The following is a 25,809-nucleotide window of genomic DNA, read 5'->3' as shown; positions in this document are numbered from 1 at the left end:
GGTTATGCAGCCCTACATAGTTTGTGACAACATAGCCCCACCCCCACCTGCAGTTGCCTAGATAAAGCATGGACAATGACCCAAATGTTTCTTATTCTCCTTAAATTTACAGTTGAGAAACTGAGAGACTCTAGAGCCAAAAGAACAGGCAAAATCAGGGTCAAATTACTGATATAGCAGGGCAAAGCCAATGATAAGTATATACAAGAGAACAAAGACACCAATGTATAGCAGGAAGAACGTATAAATGGAGCAGATGTACATGAATGACGGATTATCCATGAGAGACAAAGTGAGCAACCTCATTTATTTATCCACTCATCCAAATATTTGCTAAGCCTACTAGGATCCCTACATTACCATAGATGCTAGGGATTCAACAGCAGATGGGACAATAAAAGCCCACGCCTTCATAGGCTTAATCTTCAAAAAGGACTGAGAGGAACTGATTATGATAAATGCCACAAATGTTATGATAGGGAAAGTTCAGGATACTATAAGAACAGAAAAGTGGGAAACCCAACCCCACTTAGCTGTAGGGGAGACTTTGCAGTTCCAATTTCCTTGTGGCCCTGTTGTATCTCATTTCCTGTTTCTAACCCTCTGAGATTCCTCTTTACCCCTTATAGAATACGGTCTATTTTTTTTTTCACTTGAACCAGAGTACTAGGTATCAGACAACTTTTGTCTGCCCATCACCCTTTTGGATGCTCTTATTTTAGGAACTGTCCCTTCTCTTCCTAGGGGTGAAGGGGGAGGCTGTTGCACAAAACCCACCCTCGGTGATTTACAATCCCTAGACTGATAAGAGAATTGAGAGTCTCTGCCCTTCTGAGATCTCAAGCACAAAGGGACTTCACAAGGTTGGGAATTGTTGGGGCCATTCTCACCACCATCTGGGGGTGGCTTGCCTGAGCATGAAGATACCACAGAGGACAACAGAGCCAAGAAATGCTGAAAAAGAAGAAGATTCCTCATGACATCTTTTCCGGCATCTCTAAGGCTTTCTAGTTGCATGAACCAATGAATTCCTTTTTTTTTTTTTTTTTTCCTTAAGATTAATGAATTGCTTTCAGTCACAACCGAAAAGTATCCTCATTGTTCAGTATCAGCTGTTCTGTATAACTGTCTGTTGGAGGCACAAATAATCCTTGACCAAGATGGTTTAGTGGGATGGGTGGTGGGGAGGACAAAATTGACTTGTCTTGTTTTTCCCTTACTCTTTTCCAGGTTATAATAACTAATTGGCATAATATAGTTCCTCACATAGCTTCCTGTGCTCCTCCTGCAATTTCTGTGAAATGGCTGTTACTATCCCCATTTTGCAGTGGTGTTCTAAAGTTGATCAGCTACAAAATGATTGATTTGGTACTTGGAATGTCATTCTGACAATGATGCACACTTCTGATTCCTGCTCTCCCTGAATCCAGACCCATCATGTCAATGCCACTATAATCAGTACTAGCCCCTTAAGATGCCAAGTGAAAAATGCCCAGTGGGAAATTATGAACCTGTGTGATTATCTTTTTTGAGGAATTAAAATCATAGCATAAATTTTATTATCTAGCTAGAGTTTAATTTTCATATGCAAATTTTTGATAAGTTAATAGTATAATCAGACTTTTTAAGAACCTTAAATAATTTTTTAATGCAGTAGATAAATGCATATTTTTTTGGAAACTTGGAAAAAATATCTGGAAATGGTTATGGCAATAGTCACACATAGGTATTCATCAGACAATGAACAGAAAGATCTCTTTTATCCACATTCCTTCTTCTCATAAATATACAAGAGTCCAGAGCCCAAATAAAATACATAAAACTGCCAACATTTTTTAATGATATATTCTCTGTACTGCTATGAAAGTGGTCCTTAAAGCTGTAGGATTTGGGAAACAGAATTCATTTTTTGCTCCATTACCCTAAAACATTCCAAAGAAATATTTAGTTTGGATTGAAACATTTAAAATACTATTTATTTTAAAATTTCACTGATGATTAAGTTTATGTTAAAATAAATTACTTCACTTTATTTTCTTGACAATGTAATAAAACTAAACTCTCTCTTTCAAACTTCGTTTTATTTTTAGTACACTAGAATTTCACTTGGATACTGTCTTGTTTTTGTGCTGGGGTTTGAAGAATGACACCAACAATTATACCTTTGCAAGCCCTTCACTAAGTTACCTGCTAAAAATAAGCCAGAGGCCATCAGCACTCAATACACTTTTATTTTGATGAGCTATTAGGTAGAGTTTTATTTTAAGATTTAAATCTTATAATTTGCTACACATATGATCACATATTACACTGAAACACAATATCTTCATTAAAATATTACCCTAATTTTTACATGAAGCAAAATTTTAATTTAAATTAATTTATTTTAATTGGAGGCTAATTACTTTACAATATTGTATTGGTTCTGCCACACATCAACATGAACCCGCCATGGGTGTACATGTGTTCCCCATCCTGAACCCCCCTCCCACCTCCCTCCCCATACCATCCCTCTGGGTCATCCCAGTGCACCAACCCCAAGGATCCTGTATTGAACCTGGACTGGCGATTCGTTTCTTATACGATATTATACATGTTTCCATGACATTCCCCCAAATCATCTCCCCCCCGCCACAGAGTCCAAAAGACTGTTCTAGACATTTGTGTCTCTCTTGCTGTCTCGCATACAGGGTTATCATTACCATCTTTCTAAATGCCATATATGTGTGTTAGTATACTGTATAGGTGTTTTTTTTCTGGCTTACTTCACTCTGTATAATAGGCTCCAGTTTCATCCACCTCATTAGAACTGATTCAAATGCATTCTTTTTAATGGCTGAGTAATACTCCATTGTGTATACGTACCAGAGCTTTCTTATCCATCCATCTGCTAATGGACATCGAGGTTGCTTCCATGTCCTAGCTATTATAAACAGTGCTGCGATGAATATTGGGGTACCTAAAATTCTTTTCCAAGCCCATTCTGAAATCCCTTCTTGGTTATTATAAGATAAATTTAGTTAAGAATTTTGAGGGGGCATCCCTGGTGGTTCAGTGGTAAAGAATGTGCCTGTCAATACAGGAGACATGGGTTCGATTCCTGATTTGGGAAGATCTCACATGTCTGGTGGGCTGCCATCTGTGAGGTCTCACAGAGTCGGACATGACTGAAGTGACTTAGCAGCAGCAGCAGCAGCACATGCCACAGAGCAACTAAGCCTGTACATCACAACTATTGAGCCTGTGCTCCAGAGCCCAGGAACCACAACTACTGAGCCCAAGGGCCACAAGTACTGAAACCCTCGCACCCTAGAGCCCATGCTCCACAACAAGAGGCCACTGCAATAAGAAGTCCACAAACTACAACTAGAGGGTAGCCCCAACTTGTGGCAACTAGAGAAAAGCCCGCAAAGCAATGAAGACCCAGCATAGCCAAAAATAAATGAATAAAAATTTAAAAATTAAAAAGAAAAAATTTTTATGAACTTATTTTCATCTTGCCCATACAACAGTCAAGCATGAAAAAAGACATGGCAGATTCAGTTCTAAGACATTCTACACAATAGGATTTTGAAGATTTCTCATCTCTCAAAATTGAAGTCACTTAACACTTTTTAAAAGCAGGCACCTTTGTACCTCCTTGAAGAGTCATTGTCACCTGCTCATACCTGCCATAGATAAATCAGATTTCCTATTAGAATGAAATGCTAAAGGAATGGAGTAGAGAATCAGTGAATTTTTGGAGGAGTAGGAGGGAGGGAGGGAAGAAGACATGTACAGAATGACTGCATGGAGCTTTGAGCAAGCAGGGAGCATCAGAAAAGCCCAGAGTCACTAGACTGCCAGGACTAGGGAAGGGACTTAATAAAAGGTAGGACATGTTAAGGGACCTAAAGAGAAACCCACAAGAAATTCCCCCGAGTTCTCATTTTTGATGACACTAACTGTATTTAGTAATATTTTCAAAATGCAGCATCCAGATCTTGACATTGAAAACAGACTCTGGAACTAAAGGGAAAAATTATTCCCTTAATTAAGCTCATGGAGATAGTTGGCTGACTTTGGTGATGAAACTTAATTTATTCTTTTCTTCATTCTCTCATATGCATACTCTGCTACACCTTACTGAACAAGCTGAAAATTCAATAAATAAATGTACTCATTAATGATTTAGTATAACCCAAAACGAAAGGAAAGCTGTCAGAGCCACTCCACAGGTCTGCCACTTTGCCAAAAACAATTACAACGATGCAGAATTGATGGTGTGAATCCGAACACGAGGAGTGGGGGGGCCAGGGACACTGGGATGCCGTTGCTCTTCAGCTGCTGCAGTTAAACCAACACTGAAGTAGCCATGTCTCTGGCCTTAGAATTTGCACACCCACTGTGACTGGGAAGCTGCTGCTGCTGCCTCTAAGTTGCTTCAGTCGTGTCCGACTCTGTGCGACCCATAGATGGCAGCCCACCAGGCTCCCCCGTCACTGGAATTCTCCAGGCAAGAACACTGGAGTTGGTTGCCATTTCCTTCTCCAATGCATGAAAGTGAAAAGTGTAAGTGAAGTTGCTCAGTCGTGTCCAACTCTTAGCAACCCCATGGACTGCAGCCCACCAGGCTCCTCCATCCATGGGATTTTCCAGGCAAGAGTACTGGAGTGGGTTGCCATTGCCTTCTCCGGACTAGGAAGAAAGGAATTTAAATAAATTCGTGTTAAGGGTTCTTCCTTCTTTCCCTTCATTATGCACCAAGAGATGTTCTAGTAAAACTCAAGACATCAGCTTAGAATATGTTAATGGTCATAAATTAAATTGCTCACAGAAGGTGATCAATTTTTAATGTTTACACTCAAGATGTTCTTTTTAATTAACACTTAGCTACATTTGTACTTTCTGTTCACTGCAGAAAATGTCTGAACTTGCAGAGAACTGCAATAAGTTGTAAGATATCAAACTGCAGTCATTTTCAAAGCTGTACCCTTCAACTAAAGAAAAAGGACTTAGCTTCAGAGGGTTGACATCATAAAGAGACCTAACTTACTCTTAGGAGGTGGTGGGAAGCTACTCTGGGTATGTAGATATTTTTGGAAAGTTACCACATTCCTCATATGGAGGTGGAAATTACTCATTCATAAATGCCTGTGATGCATCCTGAGGCATATATGAAAAAATGAAAAGTGATTTCCAAATTTAATGAGCAAGAGCTCATTAAAAAAGAATCCACTGATTTATAATTAATGTTAATTGATCACTTGTTAGTTACATAGGACTATAAAAAAGAGATTGTTTAGCAGCTTATGACCTTGAAAATCCACCTACTCATTAGTAAAAATAGAAACAATACCTGTATGATGATTTCTTATGACGATTAAATAACATATGTGAAGTGCTTATCAAGGCTTTGCATATATTAGATACTAAATAAATACAAATTTCTTTCCTGTGTTATCACTGTGCTTTTTTACACTGTGCTTCTTAGTACTTTTTCTCTAGAAATGGGAATAAGAGTATATAAAAAAGAAATTTTATATATATATGCATATACATATATGTACACACACCACACACACACATATATTCCCAGGTGGCTCACTGGTAAAGAATCTGCCTGCCAATGCAGAAGACACAGGTTTATCTGTGGATCTGGAAAATCCTCTGGAGAAGGAAATGGCAATCTACTTCAGTATTCTTGCCTGAAAAATCCCATGGATGGAGGAGCCTGGCGGGTTACAGTCCATGGAGTCATAAAGAGTTGGACACGACTGAGCAATTGAACATATGTACAGTATATATATATATATATATATATATATATATATATATATATGCACTAAGAGAATGTTATTCTCTCACTGTGGAGAATGTTACTTCTGATACAGTCTGAGGTCCTGCTCCAAGATAGAGACACTTTAGGGAAGCAGACCCAGGATTTTGCAGTCTTCTGCAAAGAAAAATGCATGCATCATTTAAAGAGAAACTAGTCTCAGTAGAAAACAGATATTCTCGGATGATGATGAACAGATTGGTTTTCATGGTGGCATTGCCAATTCCACAGAAAGTAAGAAAAGAAGAGTATAAAGAGAGCATGATTTAAAAGAAAAATAAGATGGATTCTTCTCATCATTACAATCTATCAGAATTTCGTTAAGGATCTGTAAGAATATCTCTAGCCAAGAGATTTCCAAGTTTTCCTAGTTTGATGGGAGAGGAAATTTCAGGCTTTGAGAAGACAGTAGTGAAGAAGAACATAGTAGTGAAGAGAACTGGCACCAAATAGGGTGGGTGTGGCCAAGACAGATTTTTCAGATTGATGAAGTGTGATTTGGCAAAATGGATGGAAATTTTCATCTACACATATGCTTGAACTAGTTGCTAGGCTGGTAAAAATTAAATTATAAATGTATAATTTTTACTATTGGTGCACTAACTTGCCTAGGAAATTCTCAAGATACATCTTTGGAATAAGCATGTTAAAGTGTGAGTTTCTCCATCTATAAATAACTTCTGCCTTTGTGTAATTCCAGCAATTCACAGAAGTCTTACTTTCAGATGTCTATGAAAAAATTTGTTATCAAAATTACTACTTAAACTCATAAAAAGTCAGTGGTGCACTCAACAGGACAAGGAGTGTATATATATATCCTTAGAACCAGAGCTGTGAAAGAGCTTCCTGAGCCACTATTCCTGGGATACCCATTATAATTTGCCACATGTTGAACTAGAAAAAAATTGTCTTTATCTAGCCAAAATTAAACCCTCTTGTATTCTACCCAATTTTTCAAGTACTTTCTAAGTAGTATTTCAATGTGAACAAGATTTCTAACTGCAAGACAGAATATAACTATATCAGGATTTATTTTCTGAAGTAAATGATTCAAGAGTGTTAAGAAAGTAAGGCACACACACAAAAAAAATAGACTTAAATAACTTTTTTGTTAGCCTGACTCTTAGTTTTGAATCTGGAGATTTGTGGATGCTTTACAAAAAAGAAAATTGGATCAGCAAAAATTCTTTCAGCTTGGGACTTTAAAATGGCTCAGTCTGAATTAGTACCGGACATTCCCGGAAATTTTTATATTCCATTTTGTTAAGCTATTTCAGATTTACTTTCTATAATATTTGAACCACTGAAATCAAACAGGCTAGTTATACCATCTAACCTCTGTAAGAGCAAACAGCTGAAATATAAAATTATAACCCTGATCAATGCTTTGTAACCTTATAGCACATCAGATTCAGCTGAGCAGCTTTCAAAAATATGCATATCTCACATGGGTCATATCCCAGTTTTAATAGTTTTAACAACTCTACTCAGTTAATTTTAATATGCAGACAGGATTAAAAACCACTACTTGGGCTACACCTCTTGTGCTACCATTTTTAAGTAGGAAAGAGCCCATCAAAGGGTTATGTCCATTCCAGTTCCCTGAATATGGAAAGCAGTTAATAAGCATTAGCTCCTTAACCATTTCAATTCATCAGGGGTTGGCAAACTTTTTCTGTAGTAGGTCAGATAGCAAATATCTCAGGTTTTGCAGGCTATAAGGTCTCCACTGCAGCTACTCAACTCTGCTGGTCTCCACTGCAACTACTGGATCCTCTTATCCTGGTGCAAAAACAGCCATAGGCCAATGGCTGTGTTCCAATAAAATTTTATTTATAAAAACAGATAGGACTTCCCTGGTGGTCCAGAGGTTAAGACTCCATGCTTCCACTGCAGGGGGCACAGGTTTGATCCCTGATTGGGGAGCCCACATGCTGCCTGGCACAACCAACCAACAAACAAAAACAAAAAACAGGTGGCAGATTGAATTTGGCCCACTAGCCATTGGCCATAGTTGGCTAACCCTCACCTCTCAATTTAACTCTTACAGACTTCGGCAATTTTATCATTGTAGCTTTATTTTATAGTTTAAAAATATTGTTTATTGCAAAAAATATTGCCATGGATTAAATAAGTAACCATTATACATGATTGTTAAAGAAACTGCATAAATAAGAATGACCAAAATAATAGCCTTTACACTTTAGATGAGATTACTATCTCTAATGATGTCAGTTATCAGTGAATCTTATTAAGCTCTATCTAGGCTAGCTAATATAACTTTATAAACTATGCCTACTGGGTACAAAGTGATTAAACAGAAATCCCTTAGTGTTGCTACTTTTAGAGGAAAGGAGCCATTTAGTTGTTTTCAGAGTAAGTACCATGGCCAACGGTAGGAAATACAATGGAAGGTGTACCAACCACCTATTTCCTCTCCAGGAAAGACACTGTCAATCATTTATAACTGAACCTGGATGTGGCTTTGCAATATTTCTTAATATTATTCCAGGCAGTCACCACAAATCAGAATTATCAGACAAGATGAAATCTATGTGATGTTCTTGGCACAAGAAGAGATCTTTTTCCAGCTCAGACAACAAACAGGAAATTACTCTTCTCTCCAAGAGCATAAATGCCCTTCCCAACACTGAACTGAAGAGTGTGCTGATCTTGTGGAGGGAACACAGAATTGCCTGTTCATGTTAGCAAAGCAGAAAACTTCAGGAAGCCACCCTTCATTCAAAGTGGATTTCCCAAATCAATCAATCAATTAAAATTTTTGTTATTAAAGTTTTATAATTTGAGTTCATGCAAAGGAAAACAGTAAAATCTGTCTTATCATTTATATAAAACATAGCTTGAAGCGGAGATTTGGGGGCAGCTGGTATGAGACTAGAGAATGTAGGGCACAAAGATGACTAAGATGGGACCAGAACTTTACACTTTGCCACCCTGACATGACTCTGGCTGTCATGGGCTATCACCTGGGCAACCATGGTTCTCCTCCACACGGCCTCTCACCCTGCAGCATACAGATCAGTTTCCTCACATGGTGGTCTTAGGGAACATTCTGAGATAGCAAAGATGAAACCTGCAAGACTTTGGAGTCCTAAGATCCAGAACTTAAACAACACCGCTTTCCACAAATTTAAGCAAGATTCAAGGGGTGAGAAAAAAGACTCTCAACAGGCAGTACTACAAAATATTGGGGCTATCTTTCCCAATCTTCTACTTATGGTGGAGCTATATCCTTATTAACACGTTCTTTGGTTTCTTCATAAAAACCTGAGTTAGGCTCTTTTAATTTCTAAGTATGAACAGCAGGACCTGATGGCCTCTCTCACACTGCCTTAAGATTCTAATGCCCAAGGACTTCCCTGGTGGTCCAGTGGCCAAGACTCTGAGCTCCTCATGCAGGTTCCACCTCTGGCCAGGGAACTAGATCCCACATGCCTCAACTCAAAATCCACATGTACCACAGTGAAGATAGAAGATATGGCTCCCGCCATAACTAAGACCTAGCACAGCCAAACAAACAAAAAAATTCTGATGGCCAGAGTGTTCAAAATGGATGAGTTTGGTCTAATGGAATTCCTTGATTTTGGACTTTCATGCTTAGAACAGTGAGACAATAAATCTCCATAGTTTTAAGCTACCTGGTCTACAGTACTTTGCTACAGCAGCCCTAGCTAACTAACACATCACATGACTTGCTTTGCCCAGCGATGCAGGGCTGGAATAGCAGTATGCCAGCCTACAGCCTAGGCCTTAAGAAACTTCACGCTCACTTTTTCACTGCCCTCTTACACCTACTTCTTCCATTGTTATGAGAAAAATATTCTCTAACACCATCCTGCTGATCTAAGGAGCCTGAAAGACATTTGAATCAGAGACACTCCAGCCAAGACTAACCTCCTGCAGATACAACAACAGTACATTGTTTCTGTTAAGCCATTGAGTTTTGGGCTGGATGGCAATATAGTCATGGGTAATTGATTCAAAGGTTAAGTTTAAGATTTGATAAATAGCGAAAATAGGGCTACTGTGCTCAGTTGCTTCAGTCATGTTTGACTCTGCAACACCACGGACTGTAGCCCTCCAGGCTCCTCTGTCCATGGGATTTTTCAGACAAGAATACTAGAGTGGGTAGCCATGCCCTTCTCCAAGGGATCTTCCTGACCCAGGGATCAAACTCACGTCTCCTGAGTAACATCTAATTAAGGACTACGACTTTCTTTTTTCTTGCATATGCTTTGCTTATTCCACTAAACAAAGTCAACTATTGAAAACGCTGTTCTCTACTTCCACCCCCACACCAAGTTCTTTTCCCTCTAGTGAAAATAATAATGAATGAGTACTTGAATGTATTAAAAACCTACTAGCCGGTTTTCTTTTAACTCAGGCCAGAAAAACTGATACATAGTTCCATTTCTCAGTTGCAGCTGCAAAAATCTGCACTGCTTTCAGGAGCCTAATTTTATCAGCCAGGCTATGTCTTCCCTCCCCAAACTTACTGATATATAATTGACAAAAATTTTATATATTTAAGGTGTTTTATGATGATTTGATAAAGACTACTTAAGAAACCTTGAGTTTTATCTATGAAAATATACTTTGTTGTTGTTGCTAACTAAATAACGTGATCCATTTAAAACACACAGAATTACAGCATATTTTTTGAACAGATACACAGTAGATCTCTTTGGTACTCTCAGTCTTCAGTAAGCTGCCTAACCTCTTAATTTTCGATCAGTTGAATGAAATCAGACTAGTCAGTGCATTAGTTTTCTAACGTTATCGTAAGATAGCACCACAAGTTGGGTGGCTTAAAATAACAAAAATTTATTGTCTCACAGTACAGAGTGTTAGAAGTGCAAAATCCAAGTATCAGCAGAGCCACGCTCCCTCTGAAACTTAGAGAGGGGAATCCTTCCTGGCTGCTTCTGGCTTCTGGTGTTTCCCAGGATTCCTCAATGCTCCTTGGTTTGCAGCTGCTCCTGTCCCTGCCTCTGTCTTCACATGACTGCCTTCTCCCTGAGCATCTTTCTTCTCTTCTTACAAGGACACCAGTCAGGTTAGATTAAGGGCCCACTCCATACTGCCCACTGAAGTATGACCTCATCTTGATTTTAATTATAACTGCAACAGCCCTATTTCCAAAAAAGGTCACTTTCTGAGGCACTGAAGGTTCCGATTCAATATAATGTCTTTGAGAGGCACAATTAAACCTGTAACAATTGGTTTTCAGTTCTGTTTTGCATTTTTAAACCTTTTATTCAGATGAGCTTTTACCCAGAAATATAAATCAGGAAAATAGTTTGAAACACAGCTGCTCTGGTTGAAAGAACATCAGGCACTCAAAAGCCTGCCCATTCACCCAACAAGTCCTATTTTCAAAACTTCCGAATCCAGTGGTGACTCAGGAACCTTGAACCATAATTTTTAAAACCACTGATCTATTTAAACTCTGGCTTTGAATGATTTTTCTTACAAATATAAAATATTCTGAAAGATTATACTTTCTCTTAATTATTGTGTTGAGTAACACTTTCTACTGGAAAATAAAATTTTATGTCCCAAATCACCTACTCTTTAAGTGATTAAAATTTCTCTAAGAAGCTACATTTTAGGTGGCCAATTCTATTTCAATTTATTTCTGCATATACCTATTAGATTTATCTTAACTGTGCAGTAAAAAGTTAGGTTTAGGGATTCCCTGGTGGCTCAGGCAATAAAGTGTCTGCCTGCAATGCAGGAGACTGGGTTCGATCCCCAGGTCAGGAAGATCCCCTGGAGAAGGAAATGGCAACCCACTCCGGTACTCTTGCCTAGAAAATTCCATGGATGTAGTCTGGTGGGCTACAGTCCATGGGGTCGCAAAGAGTCGGACACGACTGAGCGACTTCCCCAAAGAGTTAAGTTAGCAGGTTTGGGATATTCAAATCTTGTAACTTTCCAAAAAATTAATGGCCCTTGACCAGCTACTGGGAGATATCCTCTAGACTCTTGAAATATCTTGCCTGATAAGACTGTTTATATACCTGTAGCTCTGGGACTTGCCAGATAGTTGATCAATGTGATTTATAGTGGGAGTCTGGGCCATGCTGAGTCAGTATGACCTCTGGGGGGAGCTAGAGATGAAATAACTAAAGTCAGTCATATGCACGAGTCCTATCCAACTCTTTGGGACCTCATGGACTGCAGCATGCCAGGCTCCCCTGTCCTTCACTGTGAAGTTTGCTCAAATTCATGTTCATTGAGTCAGTGATACTATCTAACCATCTTATCCTCTGCTGCCCCCTTCTCCTTTTGCTTTCAATCTTTACCAGGATCAGGGTCTTTTCCAATGAGTTGGCTCTTCACATCAGGTGGCCAAAGTGTTGCAGCTTCAGCTTCAGCATCAGTCTTTCTAATGAATATACAAGGTTGATTTCCTTTAAGATTGACTGATTTGACCAACTTGCAATAGCAGCTCTAGACATTAATGCTTGAGTGAGTTCCCTGATAGGCAATGCACTGTGTGCATCTGTCGTGTCATTGCTGGGAGAATTAAGCTCTGCCAAGTGACTCCACTGGGAAAGGACAACCAAAAATTGATTCTGGTCTCTCCTCTCCAATTTGTGACCCTTCTGCCTTTGCTGATTTTAATCTGTATCCTTTGGATGCAATAAACAATTACTATGAATAGTACAGTTTTTCTGAGTTCTGTGAGCCCTTTTAGCAAATCACTGAAACTGAGTGATCTTGAGGATCCCTAAACATGGAACTATCTTTGCTAATATGCCTGAATGGAAAATGCAAGACTGTGATATGACTTCTGTATTGAGTATATGTGTGATAATTGTACAGTGCTCTGCTATACATTGCATTCATTTAGGTTTGTATGCATGTGGAAGGTTCCTAAACCTATGTGTAAGCAGTCAAGTCATTGAAACTAGTGAGATCCTGAGTCAGGACCTGTCCACCCATTTTGTTAAAAGGGTATCAGCATTACCATTGGCTAATCCAGTCTTTACAGGGAATGGATTTGACCTTAACCAGTCCCACAGAAAACTTGCCCTCTAGGCTCTTACAGGACCAGGATTTACAATGTCAGCTGAAACAGTTTCTAGTTATGAGACTCTGAGCAAATTCTGTAAACTCCTGGAAACTTTGTTTCTTGCATGTAAACAGAAAAACAATACATGTCACACTACAGCATTATAAAGTTTAATAAAGATAATGTATGTGTGATTGAATAAAAATTAATAAGAGGCTGGCTTTTAACCACTAACCTTGCTAAGGATCCTGTCTATCTATTCCCCCTTCCCTGCCTTCCAAGGAGGATTCTGCCTTTGCCAGGTTCATTATTTGTTATTCAATGGTGCAAAATTAGAAAAGAGGTACAGAGGCTAAGAATGGAAAACAAGTTTTTCGGAAAGAACTCTGAGAGAAATAGGTCTGACGGCTCTGCAGTAGGAGAGGAAGTATATGGGAGATAAAGAGTGGAATTTGAACAAGTGTGGAATCCTCTTCATAATATTTAGGGATCACAGGTACATACCTGAGTAACCTCAAACAGTTTGCTGCCCAACTTACACCAAAACCCTAGCTGAGAGAGCAAAAATGGAATAATGTTGGAAGAGTAGTCCATTTTTCTGTCGATTAGGCCAGATCAGATCACACAAAACTTCATATGCTTGTATTTGTCTTAGTCCCCAGAAATTCTTTCACTAAGTTCCACTTGAGCTCTCTGTCCTTAACTCATATTGAGGGGACTGTAGACTCAAAAATGTACTGTACTGGGGGACATTTTTCAGTGTGATGTCACACCCCAGAAATGTCACTCAAAATCTAATGCCACACAAAGTTGTTTCCCTAAAGATCTAATACATTTCTCCCTCTATATACTGACAAACACATATGTTTGGCTATAAGTAAGATCAGAAGAAAGCTGAGCACCGAAGAATTGATGCTTTTGAACTGTGGTGTTGGAGAAGACTCTTGAGAGTCCCTTGGACTGCAAGGAGATCCAACCAGTTCATTCTGAAGGAGATCAGCCCTGGGTGTTCTTTGGAAGGAATGATGCTAAAGCTGAAACTCCAGTACTTTGGCCACCTCGTGCGAAGAGTTGACTCATTGGAAAAGACCCTGATGCTGGGAGGGATTGGGGGCAGGAGGAGAAGGGGACAAGAGAGGATGAGATGGCTGGATGGCATCACCGACTCGATGGACATGAGTTTGAGTGAACTCCAGGAGTCAGTGATGGGACAGGGAGGTCTGGTGTGCTATGATTCATGGGGTCGCAAAGAGTCGGACACGACTAAGCGACTGAACTGACTGACTGACTGAAGATCAGTCAAATTTCTAGTTCAATGTCTGTAATGATCTAAACCCTGACTTTTATCTATTTGCATTTGAACTGCCTTCTTCATCCTTTCATGATGACTAAATCAGGCCACTGGGAGTGGAGGAAGATAATACTAACAGAGCAGGGATTTTTGAGATTGTTGGAAAGGACAAGGATGTTAACAAGCTTCCTTCATGTGTGTTTGTGGAAGAGAATATCAGTGGGAGTAAACTTAAAACAAGCAAGCACTAAACCAACACAAATTTAGGAGCTCCGGGAAGCCAGCGAGAACGGGGCATTTTGATGGAGCTTTAAGAGTCAAGGCTAAATGAAAACACCTTCTTATAAAACTTGACCCAGCTTAAAAGATCTGAGTGATGAAAACAAGTATGGTGTTTGGTTTTAGGATCTATGCAAAGAATTCAATTCATGATCAGTGGCTGCCAGTGTTCAGTTTTGATTTTTAAATACCAGAAGACTGAACCTTGGAGCCCCACCAGAAAGGATTGAGAGAGGTTTAACCAGCTGGGGGTGAAAGAGTTTGCAACGGAATAATCTAAATGGTTATATTAAGTACTGTGTCATGCAGAGAACTCATAATTTACTTCTACGATTATTTGAAAAGAAAAATATTCTTGAACCATTACTGACTCTAGAAGGCAATATGAAGAGCCTTCTTTTTGAGGATCTTTTTATTGGTCTCACGAACAAAATCCAGCCTGGCCACATCAGTTTTTCTTAACATGGTCATTATTCAAGTTTAGTCAAATGAACTAAAGATAACACACTCAGAACTGCATTCAAGAAGAAACTGAGAAATCATCTAGCCCTACTCCTTCATTTTATAACTTTAAGATGAAAATTCACAAAGGTCAGAACCAAATGGCTCAGCTAACAGCAAAGAGCTGAGGTCTTTGGATCCCAGAACAAGCTCCCTGTTCTGTGAGAAAAGCATCAATCTTGTTCAGTTGCTAAGTCGTGTCCAACTTTCCAACCCCATAGACTACAGGAGGCCAGGCTTCCCTGTCCTTCACTATCTTCCAGAGTCTGCTCAAACTCATATCCACTGAGTTAGTGATGTCATCCAAGCATTCTCTGTCATCCCCTTGTCCTCTAGCCCTCAATCCTTCCCAGCATCAGGGTCTTTTCTAATGAGTCAGCTCTTCGTATCAGGTGACCAAAATATTTCATCAGTTCTTCAGCGCTGAGCATCAGTCTGCTGCTGCTACTAAGTCGCTTCAGTCATGTCCGACTCTGTGTGACCCCATAGACGGCAGCCCATCAGACTTCCCTGCCCCTGGGATTCTCCAGGCAAGAACACTGGAGTGGATTGCCATTTCCTTCTCCAATGCATGAAAGTGAAAAGTGAAAGTGAAGTCGCTCAGTCGTGTCCAACTCTTGGTGACCCCATGGACTGCATCAGTCTACTCTACCCCAAATGCAACGGATGCAAGCCATAAAATGTGTTTGAAGCTGTTTCTGGTACAAGAACAAAGAAACCCATCTCTACTATTCCTCGTGTATCAAACAGCAGTTCACATTTGCCTTTTTTCTTATAATTATTTCAACTTTTTTAGCTTTTAAATTCCACTGTAATTTGCATTTTCTATAAAATTCCCAGGAGACTTTATTGAGCATATGTGTTGATGGTACAGACAAATTTCATCTTATGACTTGTTACTACATGTCTTTCTTTATGAATCTCCTCAATGTTCTTTTATGACTCAAGATTTCCTTTTAAATCTCTTTGGACCATATTCCTACATTTTCGCTAAGGTTTGCTTAGCACTTTCAAACTCAAACACATAATCTGTAACCATGAATCTTTTCCTCAGCAGGATAAGCATGCTTTTGTAGTTCTTTGGAAACTAACTTTTTCCCTTCGACTCCTTTCATTCCAGGATATCTGCAGGAAGTTTCATTTGTTCTAATTTTCATTCCATAAGTATCTCTTCTACCCACAGAGCATCCTCATTCCAAGTTGCAGGACAGATACAAAACAGAATCAAAGTTGTATTAAAATATAGCAGATGCACTTTTAAGACCATTATAGATTCTTGCTTTGTTTAGAAATTTTGTGCACTATTTACTTTTTCAATAACACAATATCTGTATCATTTTAAGAACATAATGTCCATCTTTCCTATTGTAATACAGACAATTATTTCTTCTTATTTAAGAAAACGGTACTCTTGCTGTATCTTGTGTAATTGACAGAAGTAAATTCACAAAGAATTTTAAAAAAATTTTTTGCAATGAAGAGTTGGTCAAAACAGGTAGCTAATTTTCTCAAACTTTAAAACTATGGGAAAATTTCTGTAAGAATTAAATTCACAAAGTCTTCAGTTCAGTTCAGTTCAATTCAGTCACTCAGTCGTGTCCGACTCTGCGACCCCATGAACTGCAGCATGCCAGGCCTCCCTGTCCATCACCAACTCCCGGAGTTCGCTCAAACTCATGTCCATCGAGTCAGTGATGCCATCCAACCATCTCATCCTCTGTCGTCCCTTTCACCTCCTGTCCCCAATCCCTCCCAGCATCAGAGTCTTTTCCAATGAGTCAACTCTTCGCATGAGGTGGCAAAAGTATTGGAGTTTCAGCTTTAGCATCAGTCCTTCCAATGAACACACAGGACTGATGTCCTTTAGAATGGACTGGTTGGATTAGATGAACTCAAATCTGGAAACAGCACATATAGTCAATATATCTGAAACAGCAGATAAAATAATTCCTCAGAATGGCTCTATCTCTTCCATTTTTTATGTCCCCTTCATGAAATTTATTATCATAAATTATTAGATTCTATTTGGTTTTTTCAATTCCCCTCTCTCCACATTTGTCACCATTTAGAATGCACCTCAAACTAATATTTGAATTATTGCTTTATCACTAAAAGCTTTCTAAATCTGATGAAAAAGTGAAAGTGAAGTTGCTCAGTCGTATCCAACTCTTTGAGACCCTATGGACTGTAGCCTGCCAGACTCCTTCATCCATAGAATTTTCCAGACAAGAGTACTGGAGTGGGTTGCCATTTTCTTCCCCAGGGGATCTTTCCTGGCCCAGGAATCGAACCTGGGTCTCCTGCATTGCAGGCAGACACTTTACCAGCTGAGCCACCTGGAAGCCTTCTAAGTCTGCTACCATGTGTAAAAATCCTTCAGGAGCATGTTCTCTTTGAAAAGATCAAATTTGTGATTAGGATGAATTTCAAGGCTATGATTTTAAACCATCTCCAGTTTTCCCCAGAGCATTTCAGGGACACTCGCCTCAAGGAAACATGTTCAGGAGTCAAGCCAGCATGGCCAGAGCCCAAACAGTAGTGGAGTTATTTTAGTGCCCTGTGATATTTTCATCCCAATTCTTTGTCCTCCTTTTCTGTAGTATCACTTTCAGGATTATACCTCATACATAAAGAAAGGAATAGAAAAGTGCCAAGGAAAAATAAATATTAGTAGAGTAGAATTTAAAATGTGGTTAAAGGGTTGTTTACTTTTCTAACCAGAAAATATCTTTCTCTATGTGTATATATCAGATCAGTTCTGATATATTCAGTCGTGTCCGACTCTTTGCAACCCCACGAATTGCAGCATGCCAAGTCTCCCTGTCCATCACCAAATCCTGGAGTTTACCCAACTTCATGTCCATCGAGTAAGTGATGCCATCCAGCCATATCATCCTCTGTTGTCCCCTTCTCCTCCTGCCCTCAATCCCTCCCAGCATCAGGGTCTTTTCCAATGAGTCAACTCTTCACATGAGGTGGCCAAAGTATTGCAGTTTCAGCTTCGGCATCAGTCCTTCCAAAGAAATCCCAGGGCTGATCTCCTTTAGGATGGACTGGTTGGATCTCCTTGCAGTCCAAGGGACTCTCAAGAGTCTTCTCCAACACCACAGTTCAAAAGCATCAATTCTTTGGCACTCCACTTTCTTCACAGTCCAACTCTCACATCCATACATGACCACTGGAAAAACCATAGCCTTGACTAGACGGACCTTTGTTGGCAAAGTAATGTCTTTGCTTTTCAATATGCTATCTAGCTTGGTCATAACTTTCCTTCTAAGGAGTAAGCATCTTTTAATTTCATGGCTGCAATCACCATCTGCAGTGATTTTGAAGCTCAAAAAAATAAAGTGTGACACTGTTTCCACTGTTTCTCCATCTATTTCCCATGAAGTGATGGGACCAGATGCCATGATCTTAGTTTTCTGAATGTTGAGCTTGAAGCCAACTTTTTCACTCTCCTCTTTCACTTTCATCAAGAGGCTTTTGAGTTCTTCTTCACTTTCTGCCATAAGGGTGGTGTCATCTGCATATCTGAGGTGATTGATATTTCTCCCGGCAAATTTTGATTCCAGCTTGTGCTTCTTCCAGTCCAGCATTTCTCATGATGTACTCTGCATATAAGTTAAATAAACAGGGTGACAATATACAGCCTTGATGTACTCCTTTTCCTATTTGGAACCAGTCTGTTGTTCCATGTCCAGTTCTAACTGTTGCTTCCTAACCTGCATACACGTTTCTCAAGAGGCAGGTCAGGTGGTCTAGTACTCCCATCTCTTTCAGAATTTTCCACAGTTTATTTTGATCCACACAGTCAAAGGCTTTGGCATAGTCAATAAAGCAGAAAGAGATGTTTTTCTGGAACTCTCTTTCTTTTTCGATGATCCAGCGGATGTTGGCAATTTGGTATGTATATATACACATATATGCATATACATATCTTTACCTATACACACCTCTCTATAAAGATATACACACATGTGAATTTAAAAGTTATATGTAATTAAGCTACATTTTCATATTGCTTCTGAATATCATTGACCTACATATGCACAAACTTTTAAAATCATGAATCTTATTTAACTTACTTTGCCAATTCAATTATATCTTAAAATTTAATTTACATATCAATAGTTAACAAAACATATGTTTTTAATGATTATTTACTGCTTATTTTTTCTTGTGTAAAAACCAATATTCATCAACTTTTTTTTGGCTCCATGTCCTTCACACACAGAACTCATTTCCTGTCAACATTTTCTTTGACTGCATACTGTGATTTTCAAAGTGCAGGAAAGAATGTTTCATGAATATTTTGTAGAAGCTTCTGCTGTAAACTTTCCCTCTCCTCCCATTTTGAGTTTTTCTGTCTTCCTACACACAAAAAGGTAGTATGACATTACTCTTTGGACAATTATGATTCTAAAGTCTTTTTCCCCACTTGACAATTTCTCACATGAACTCTTAAGTATTCATGTGTGCTTAGTCACTCAGTCATGTCCAACTCTTTGCAACCCCCATGGACTGTAGCACACCAGACTCCTCTGTCCATGGGGATTCTCCAGGCAAGAATACTAGAGTGGGTTGCCATGCCCTCCTCCAGGGGATCTTCCCAACCCAGGGATCAAATCTAGGTCTTCTGCACTGCAGGTGCATTCTTTACCATCTGAGTATCCGTAACTTCACATATAAAACTGGCAGTAAAGTATTTTTAAGTAGCAAGTTTGTATCAGTTATCTGAACCACATTTTAAGTTTCAGTCTTACCTTAATGCTTTTTTATGTTTCAGTTAATATAGCCAAAAACATTTTATTGTCTTTGATGGTATTTTTAAAAGGTCCAGTTCAAGAAAAAAATTTAATTATTCCTCAAATGAGACTTCCTACATCACTGAATTTTCGGCTACCTATATTTGTATACTAAATTTCCTTAACCTATTTACTAGGCCAGTCATTTTCTCTTGTACTATAATTAGTTTATATGTTTTATCCGTGATGGGAGACATTTTGGTTCATTTGCTTTATTACTGCTCTTCACAGCCTCCAGAAATATTTTTAGTTCATCAATAGTATTAACTGGTTTAGAATTTTTCTTTCATTGTCACAGTTGATCTTTTTCTACAATCCTTGTTTTCTCCTTAACTACTTCTCAAAAAGAGTATGTGTCAGTTCATTTACACACACAGTTCAGCCTTCTTTACTTATCTCAGGCATCACAGGTTTCTTTTCCAGGTTGTTAAATCTGTTTTCCCCTTTGGAGTTGCAATATTTGTTCACCAGGCACGGAGTTTTGAAAAGGCTTCATTGTTGTTGGAACTTATATTATTGGATTCTGTTATTTTCCCTTTTCAACAGATACTATTTCTTTTTTTTTTTACTATAGGCAGAAATAAGGAATAATCTGATGCCATAATGTGTTACTTCTCCCACTGTACTATCTTTTTAGAATGTCATAGACTGGCACCACAGAATACAGTTATTTTTTTTCTATAGTCATGCTTGATTTTTTTCTTGTTAACCTCTTATGATGATCACTGCACAGTGTATTAAAATAGATGGACACATCGCTTCCAAAGTATCTTTCAGTCCTCCAACAGACTCTGCCTGGTGCTCCAGGTTTGGAAACTAAATGATAATCATCTAGAATATAAAATAATTCATGTTCATATATTTCTCCAAGTAGGATTAATGAGTAAATTTAGAGGCAATTTTTTTCAACCTAGCAACCTTTTTTACCTAGAGCACAGCACAGCTGTCATCCCTTCCTTGCTGTGATGCTGGGCGCCTCAGTTACTGAGTTAAGCCCATTCTTAAACAAGTTAAGAGAACAGTCACTTGCCTTACCAAGGTGCAGCTTCAGGCCCCAGCTACATCACCATGTACACAGAAGGGTTGTTTTGTTGCTGGCTAGTTTTTCTTTCTGTTAAAACTACAGAAAAAGTTGGGATAAGTATAAAATATAAGCCCTGCTTCAGAGGTTAATATGGGCCACTCCTATGTTTTGATTTGTTTTATAATGTTCTATGTTGTCTCCACAAAAAAGATCTCCAGTCTCTTTCTCCTTCAAGCAAACCAAGTGGTACCACTGCCTTGAATCACTGTGCCCTTTTATTCTCATCCCCAAAGCACTGTAAGCTCCTTTGACCCACATCTGGACTCCAAGACTTTTCTTTACCTTTGCGTAACTTAAAGATGTCTATCTCCATCATAAAGAAACAGTTTGCCTGGAAGCTGCTTGGAGCGTCTATCTCCCACCTAAGGAAAACTTTTTGCAGTTTTTAAATAATGAAATTTGAGAGGCTGGGGAGTTACACTGTGTCATCCCTGCTCTAGTTTTCATTGAAGTTTATGGAACTTGGGAAACCTGATAAAACTCATAATTTGTGAGACTGGCATTACTGCATCCAAGCAATTTTCACAGCATTCTGCAAATGTTTACTGAGTGCTTATGATGTACCCAACTCTGTCCGGGATGTATCAGAGAACAAGGAAGACAGAAGTTTCTCCACTTATCTAGCTGGTGGAAGGAACTAACCTTAAATGAAAAGAGAAACCATAAAAATAAATACATATTACATCTAATATGTATATATACATAATATATACATATTAGATGTATTAGATGTATTAGATGTAATGTATATTAGATGTTATATATTAGATAACTATAGGCACTAGCAAGAAAAAGAAGGAAAGGGAGGTGGGAATGTTATTGTGGCATGATGAGAGCTTTGAGACATCATGCAAAGCCCTAAAAGAAGAGAGAGTTGCAGTAAAGGGAGCCCTCGAAGAAACCAGAAACCACAGCTCTCAGACCTCTCAGAACTAAAGTTTCCTCAAATAGAGAAAAATGTGATATAAAATTAAAGTATGCATGTGCTCAGTCACTCAGTTGTGTCCGATTCTTTGTGACCCCATGGACTGTAACCCACCACTTTTCTCTGTCCATGAGATACTCAAGGCAAGAATACTGGAGTGGGTTCCCATTTTCTCCTCCAGGGGATCTTTCTGACTCAGGGATTCAACCCATGTCTTGAACCCATGTCTCCTGCTTGCGTCTCCTGCACTACAGACTGATTTGTTACTGCTGAGTCATCAGGGATTCTCTTTTTCTTAAGTTTTCTTGACCCATATTGCATCTGAGATCCCTGAGCTGTCTTAAGAACTTCTTATGTTTATATCTTTAATCCATTTTGAGTTTATTTTTGTGTATGGTGTTAGAAAGTGTTCTAGCTTCATTCTTTTACAAGTGGTTGACCAGTTTTCCCAGCACCACTTGTTAAAGAGATTGTCTTTTCTCCATTATATATTCTTGCCTCTTTTGTCAAAGACAAGGTGTCCATATGTGCGTGGATTTATCTCTGGGCTTTCTATTTTGTTCCATTGATCTATATTTCTGTCTTTGTGCCAGTACCATACTGTCTTGATGACTGTGGCTTTGTAGTAGAGCCTGAAGTTAGGCAGGTTGATTCCTCCAGTTCCATTCTTCTTTCTCAAGATTGTTTTGGCTATTCGAGGTTTTTTGTATTTCCATACAAATTGTGAAATTATTTGTTCTAGCTCTGTGAAAAATACTGTTGGTAGCTTGATAGGGATTGCATTGAATCTACAGATTGCTTTGGGTAGTATACTCACTTTCACTACATGGATTCTTCCGATCCATGAACACGGTATATTTCTCCATCTATTAGTGTCCTCTTTGATTTCTTTCACCAGTGTTTTATAGTTTTCTATATATAGGTCTTTTGTTTCTTTAGGTAGATATATTCCTAAGTATTTTATTCTTTTTGTTGCAATGGTGAATGGACTTGTTTCCTTAATTTCTCTATTTTCTCATTATTAGTATATAGGAATGCAAGGGATTTCTGTGTGTTGATTTTATATCCTGCAACTTTACTATATTCATCGATTAGCTCTAGTAATTTTCTGGTGGAGTCTTTAGGGTTTTCTATGTAGAGGATCATGTCATCTGCAAACAGTGAGAGTTTTACTTCTTCTTTTCCTATTTGGATTCCTTTTCTTTCTTTTTCTGCTCCGATTGCTGTGGCCAAAACTTCCAAAACTATGTTGAATAGTAATGGTGAGAGTGGGCACCCTTGTCTTGTTCCTGACTTTAGGGGAAATTCAAAGTATTTCCCTTTGAGGTGGATGAAACTGGAGTCTATTATACAGAGTGAAGTAAGCCAGAAAGAAAAACACCAATACAGTATACTAACACATACATATGGAATTTAGAAAGATGGTAATGATAACCCTGTATAAGCGGCAGCAAAAGAGACACAGATGTACAGAACAGTCTTTTTGGACTCTATGGGAGAGGGCGAGGGTGGGATGATTTGGGAGAATGGCATTGAAACATGTATAATATCATACGTGAAACAAATCACCAGTCCAGGTTCGATGCATGATACAGGATGCTCGGGGCTGGTGCACTGGGATGACCCAGAGGGATGGTATGGGGAGTGAGGTGGGAAGGGGGTTCAGGATGGGGAACACGTATATACCCGTGGTGGATCCATGTTGATGTATGGCAAACCCAATACAATATTGTAAAGTAATTAGCCTCCAATTAAAATAAATAAATTTATATTAAAAAAAGAAAAAAAACTGCTTAGCACGCAGAGGGTTTTAGAAGCTGCCTTCGACTTTTTCTGCAGCTTAGGCCAGTTTACTTTAAAAGCAATCATTTCATATCTATTTCTCCTAAATATATAGACCATAATTAAACTTTTTTTGGATCTATTTTGGTTTTTCTTACCCACACCCACCCCCCACTGTGTTCCTAATTGCTTAGAGGCGACACCTCATTGAGAGCTGTGACAGACCTCATGCCAATCTCACTGAAATGAAATGATTCAGTACCTGAGGGGATCCTGGCCTTCTGGACTCTGGCTCTGGCTGAGAAATCCGTGTCCTACTTTGATGGCCTGAACCACAGGGGAAGAAGGTAATTTACAGAGGTTCCTATTGCTCTCATTCCTCACCTCCAAAGCCGCCTTAATGCGAAAGAGGGCTTATAGATCCTGCGCCTGTGCTTTTTAGGCTGAAAATTCTGGGAGATCAGAGTGAAGAGCCTCGGACACTTAGGAGTCACAGAAGAACAAGGAAGGGCAGTCAAAGTTTATCATGTAAAAAAGCCAAGTTGGATGAGAGGGGCCTGGGACAAAGTTGGGAGCTTGCAATGTTGAGGGGAGAGCCAATTCTCACATCCAGTCAGTGGCTGCAAGACTGCAATAAAAGTCAAGTGTTGCCAAATCTGTCCTTTGAAGGAAAGATAGAAATCTGAGTATTTCTAAGACATTTCTTGATGTTTTACTGTTGGGAACTAGTAAATAAAAAAAAACAAACAAAAGTGCTGTTGAATTAGGCCAGATCAAATTTGTCTGCAGCCTGGGTTCTGCCTAAGGGCTCACATTCTACATCCCATCAGTTATTGCCTATTTCATGGTGTTCATCGGAGACTGAAATTCAAAATCAAGAGACAGAGCAAGGATGGCAAATAATTTCTAAATCGCATGCCAACTCTGATTTAAGTGGCTGCCCTGAGCATTGTGTTTAGGATGCTGAGGTTATTTCTGGGTCAGCAGAAAAAGTATTGTGTGAATTATCAATGTTGAATGGTGGTCCATAAGACATGTATTTGCCACGCCTCAGCCAGATTATCCACTTGATGTTTATGTTGAGGGTGGCAGAATAAATGTTTTCAGCTGCCCGTATTTCCTTAGCTTGTCATTTTAGGTTCATCTCTCTCACGTTCCCAGAACCTGGGAAAATAGGTGCCGACTTTCAAAGAATGGGTTGGCGGGGGCCTGCCAAGGACCAGTTGACTTTGCAGGTGTGTAATTCATGACACACAAACCACATTAACACTATCATTTCTAAAGGAGTAGGGCAATCTCTCTGATCTATCAGCCACACACCTAAGGCATAATTTATTCAGTTTTTGTGATGTAAAAATATCACAGCAAAGTACTACTATAGATCAATGAGGTTTCACATCATCAAATATTTTCATCTTTTTGAGTTGATTTTAATTTACCAAGATGAGTTCCATCAGCATTAGAATGCTCTTTAATACAAGGTTCAAGTATTTTATTTTAAAGAGAACAATAAAAAGCAACACTGGAAAGCAGGCTAAAAGATTGTTCTTTTTGGAATTTTAATTCTTGCTCAGGAGACCAAAACCAAGAAAATAATTGAAAATGTTATCATCCGCAAGAATATCTTATAGGTAAGGGTATTTGGGTGTTTAGAAAAATATTTTTAAACATACATACAATTGTGTTGAACTTCAGAAGGAATTTCTTTACAGGAAAATAGTGAAAAAAACACAAAACATATCAGATATGTTATTATCTGTTAATTCATTCTGTTTTCCATATAATAAATCCTCTACGCTGTTCAAAATAAGGGAAGGTCAACGAACTCCCAGTTTCAAATAACTGCTAACTTGGTACTAAAATAAACTTTTGAGTAAATGGAGAAGACAGTAGAGGGTCTATATGTGATTTTACACCCTACATGATCAAAGTGTTTGATATGAGAAAGCTTCTTCCCACAACTGTAAAGTTGCTTTCCCACCAACATGATGTTGATGCCTGAATTTTGACAGAAAATGGTGCATTATTGATAGCATGCTCTCCCACTTACTTGATTCTGATTCTATGGGAGAATTTTTTTCCCCCAAAATCTGTAATGTGGAGGGTGCTGACAGCACTGTAAAATGATTCTTGTTTGTAGGCACACAGGTTAACTGGGATCAACTCTCCAACCTATGAAAAAACAGTTTTCTCTCCATTGGTACATTCATTTCAGTTGTCCTGATCTAGAAATGTACTTGTTTTTGATCTTTCTTTGAACTGCTTGCAGCATCTGCCTGGTT

At 38.8% G+C, this 25,809-nt stretch overlaps 1 protein-coding gene across 36 annotated transcripts in view; it reads right to left on the bottom strand.

Annotated features, from left to right (window-relative positions):
* LOC147361561 (uncharacterized) overlaps positions 1–25,809 on the bottom strand; it is a 631,042-nt gene that overhangs the window by 573,462 nt on the left and 31,771 nt on the right. For 3 of the 36 annotated variants that reach the window (XR_015138090.1, XR_015138104.1, XM_086329385.1), the window contains one exon: positions 20,289–20,856. The exons of the other annotated variants lie outside the window; for them this stretch is intronic. The gene's annotated coding sequence lies outside the window, so the exon portion shown is untranslated. Of the gene's footprint in view, positions 1–20,288; positions 20,857–25,809 lie in introns of those variants that run through there. 36 annotated transcript variants of the gene reach the window in all.

Source organism: Bos grunniens, chromosome 12, assembly GCF_055505025.1.
Source record: "Bos grunniens cultivar Pamir isolate PY7600 chromosome 12, Bosgru_T2T1.0, whole genome shotgun sequence".
Lineage (NCBI taxonomy): Eukaryota > Metazoa > Chordata > Mammalia > Artiodactyla > Bovidae > Bos > Bos grunniens.
Note: the sequence above shows the minus strand (reverse complement) of the source record. Positions and strands in the feature narration are given on the sequence as shown.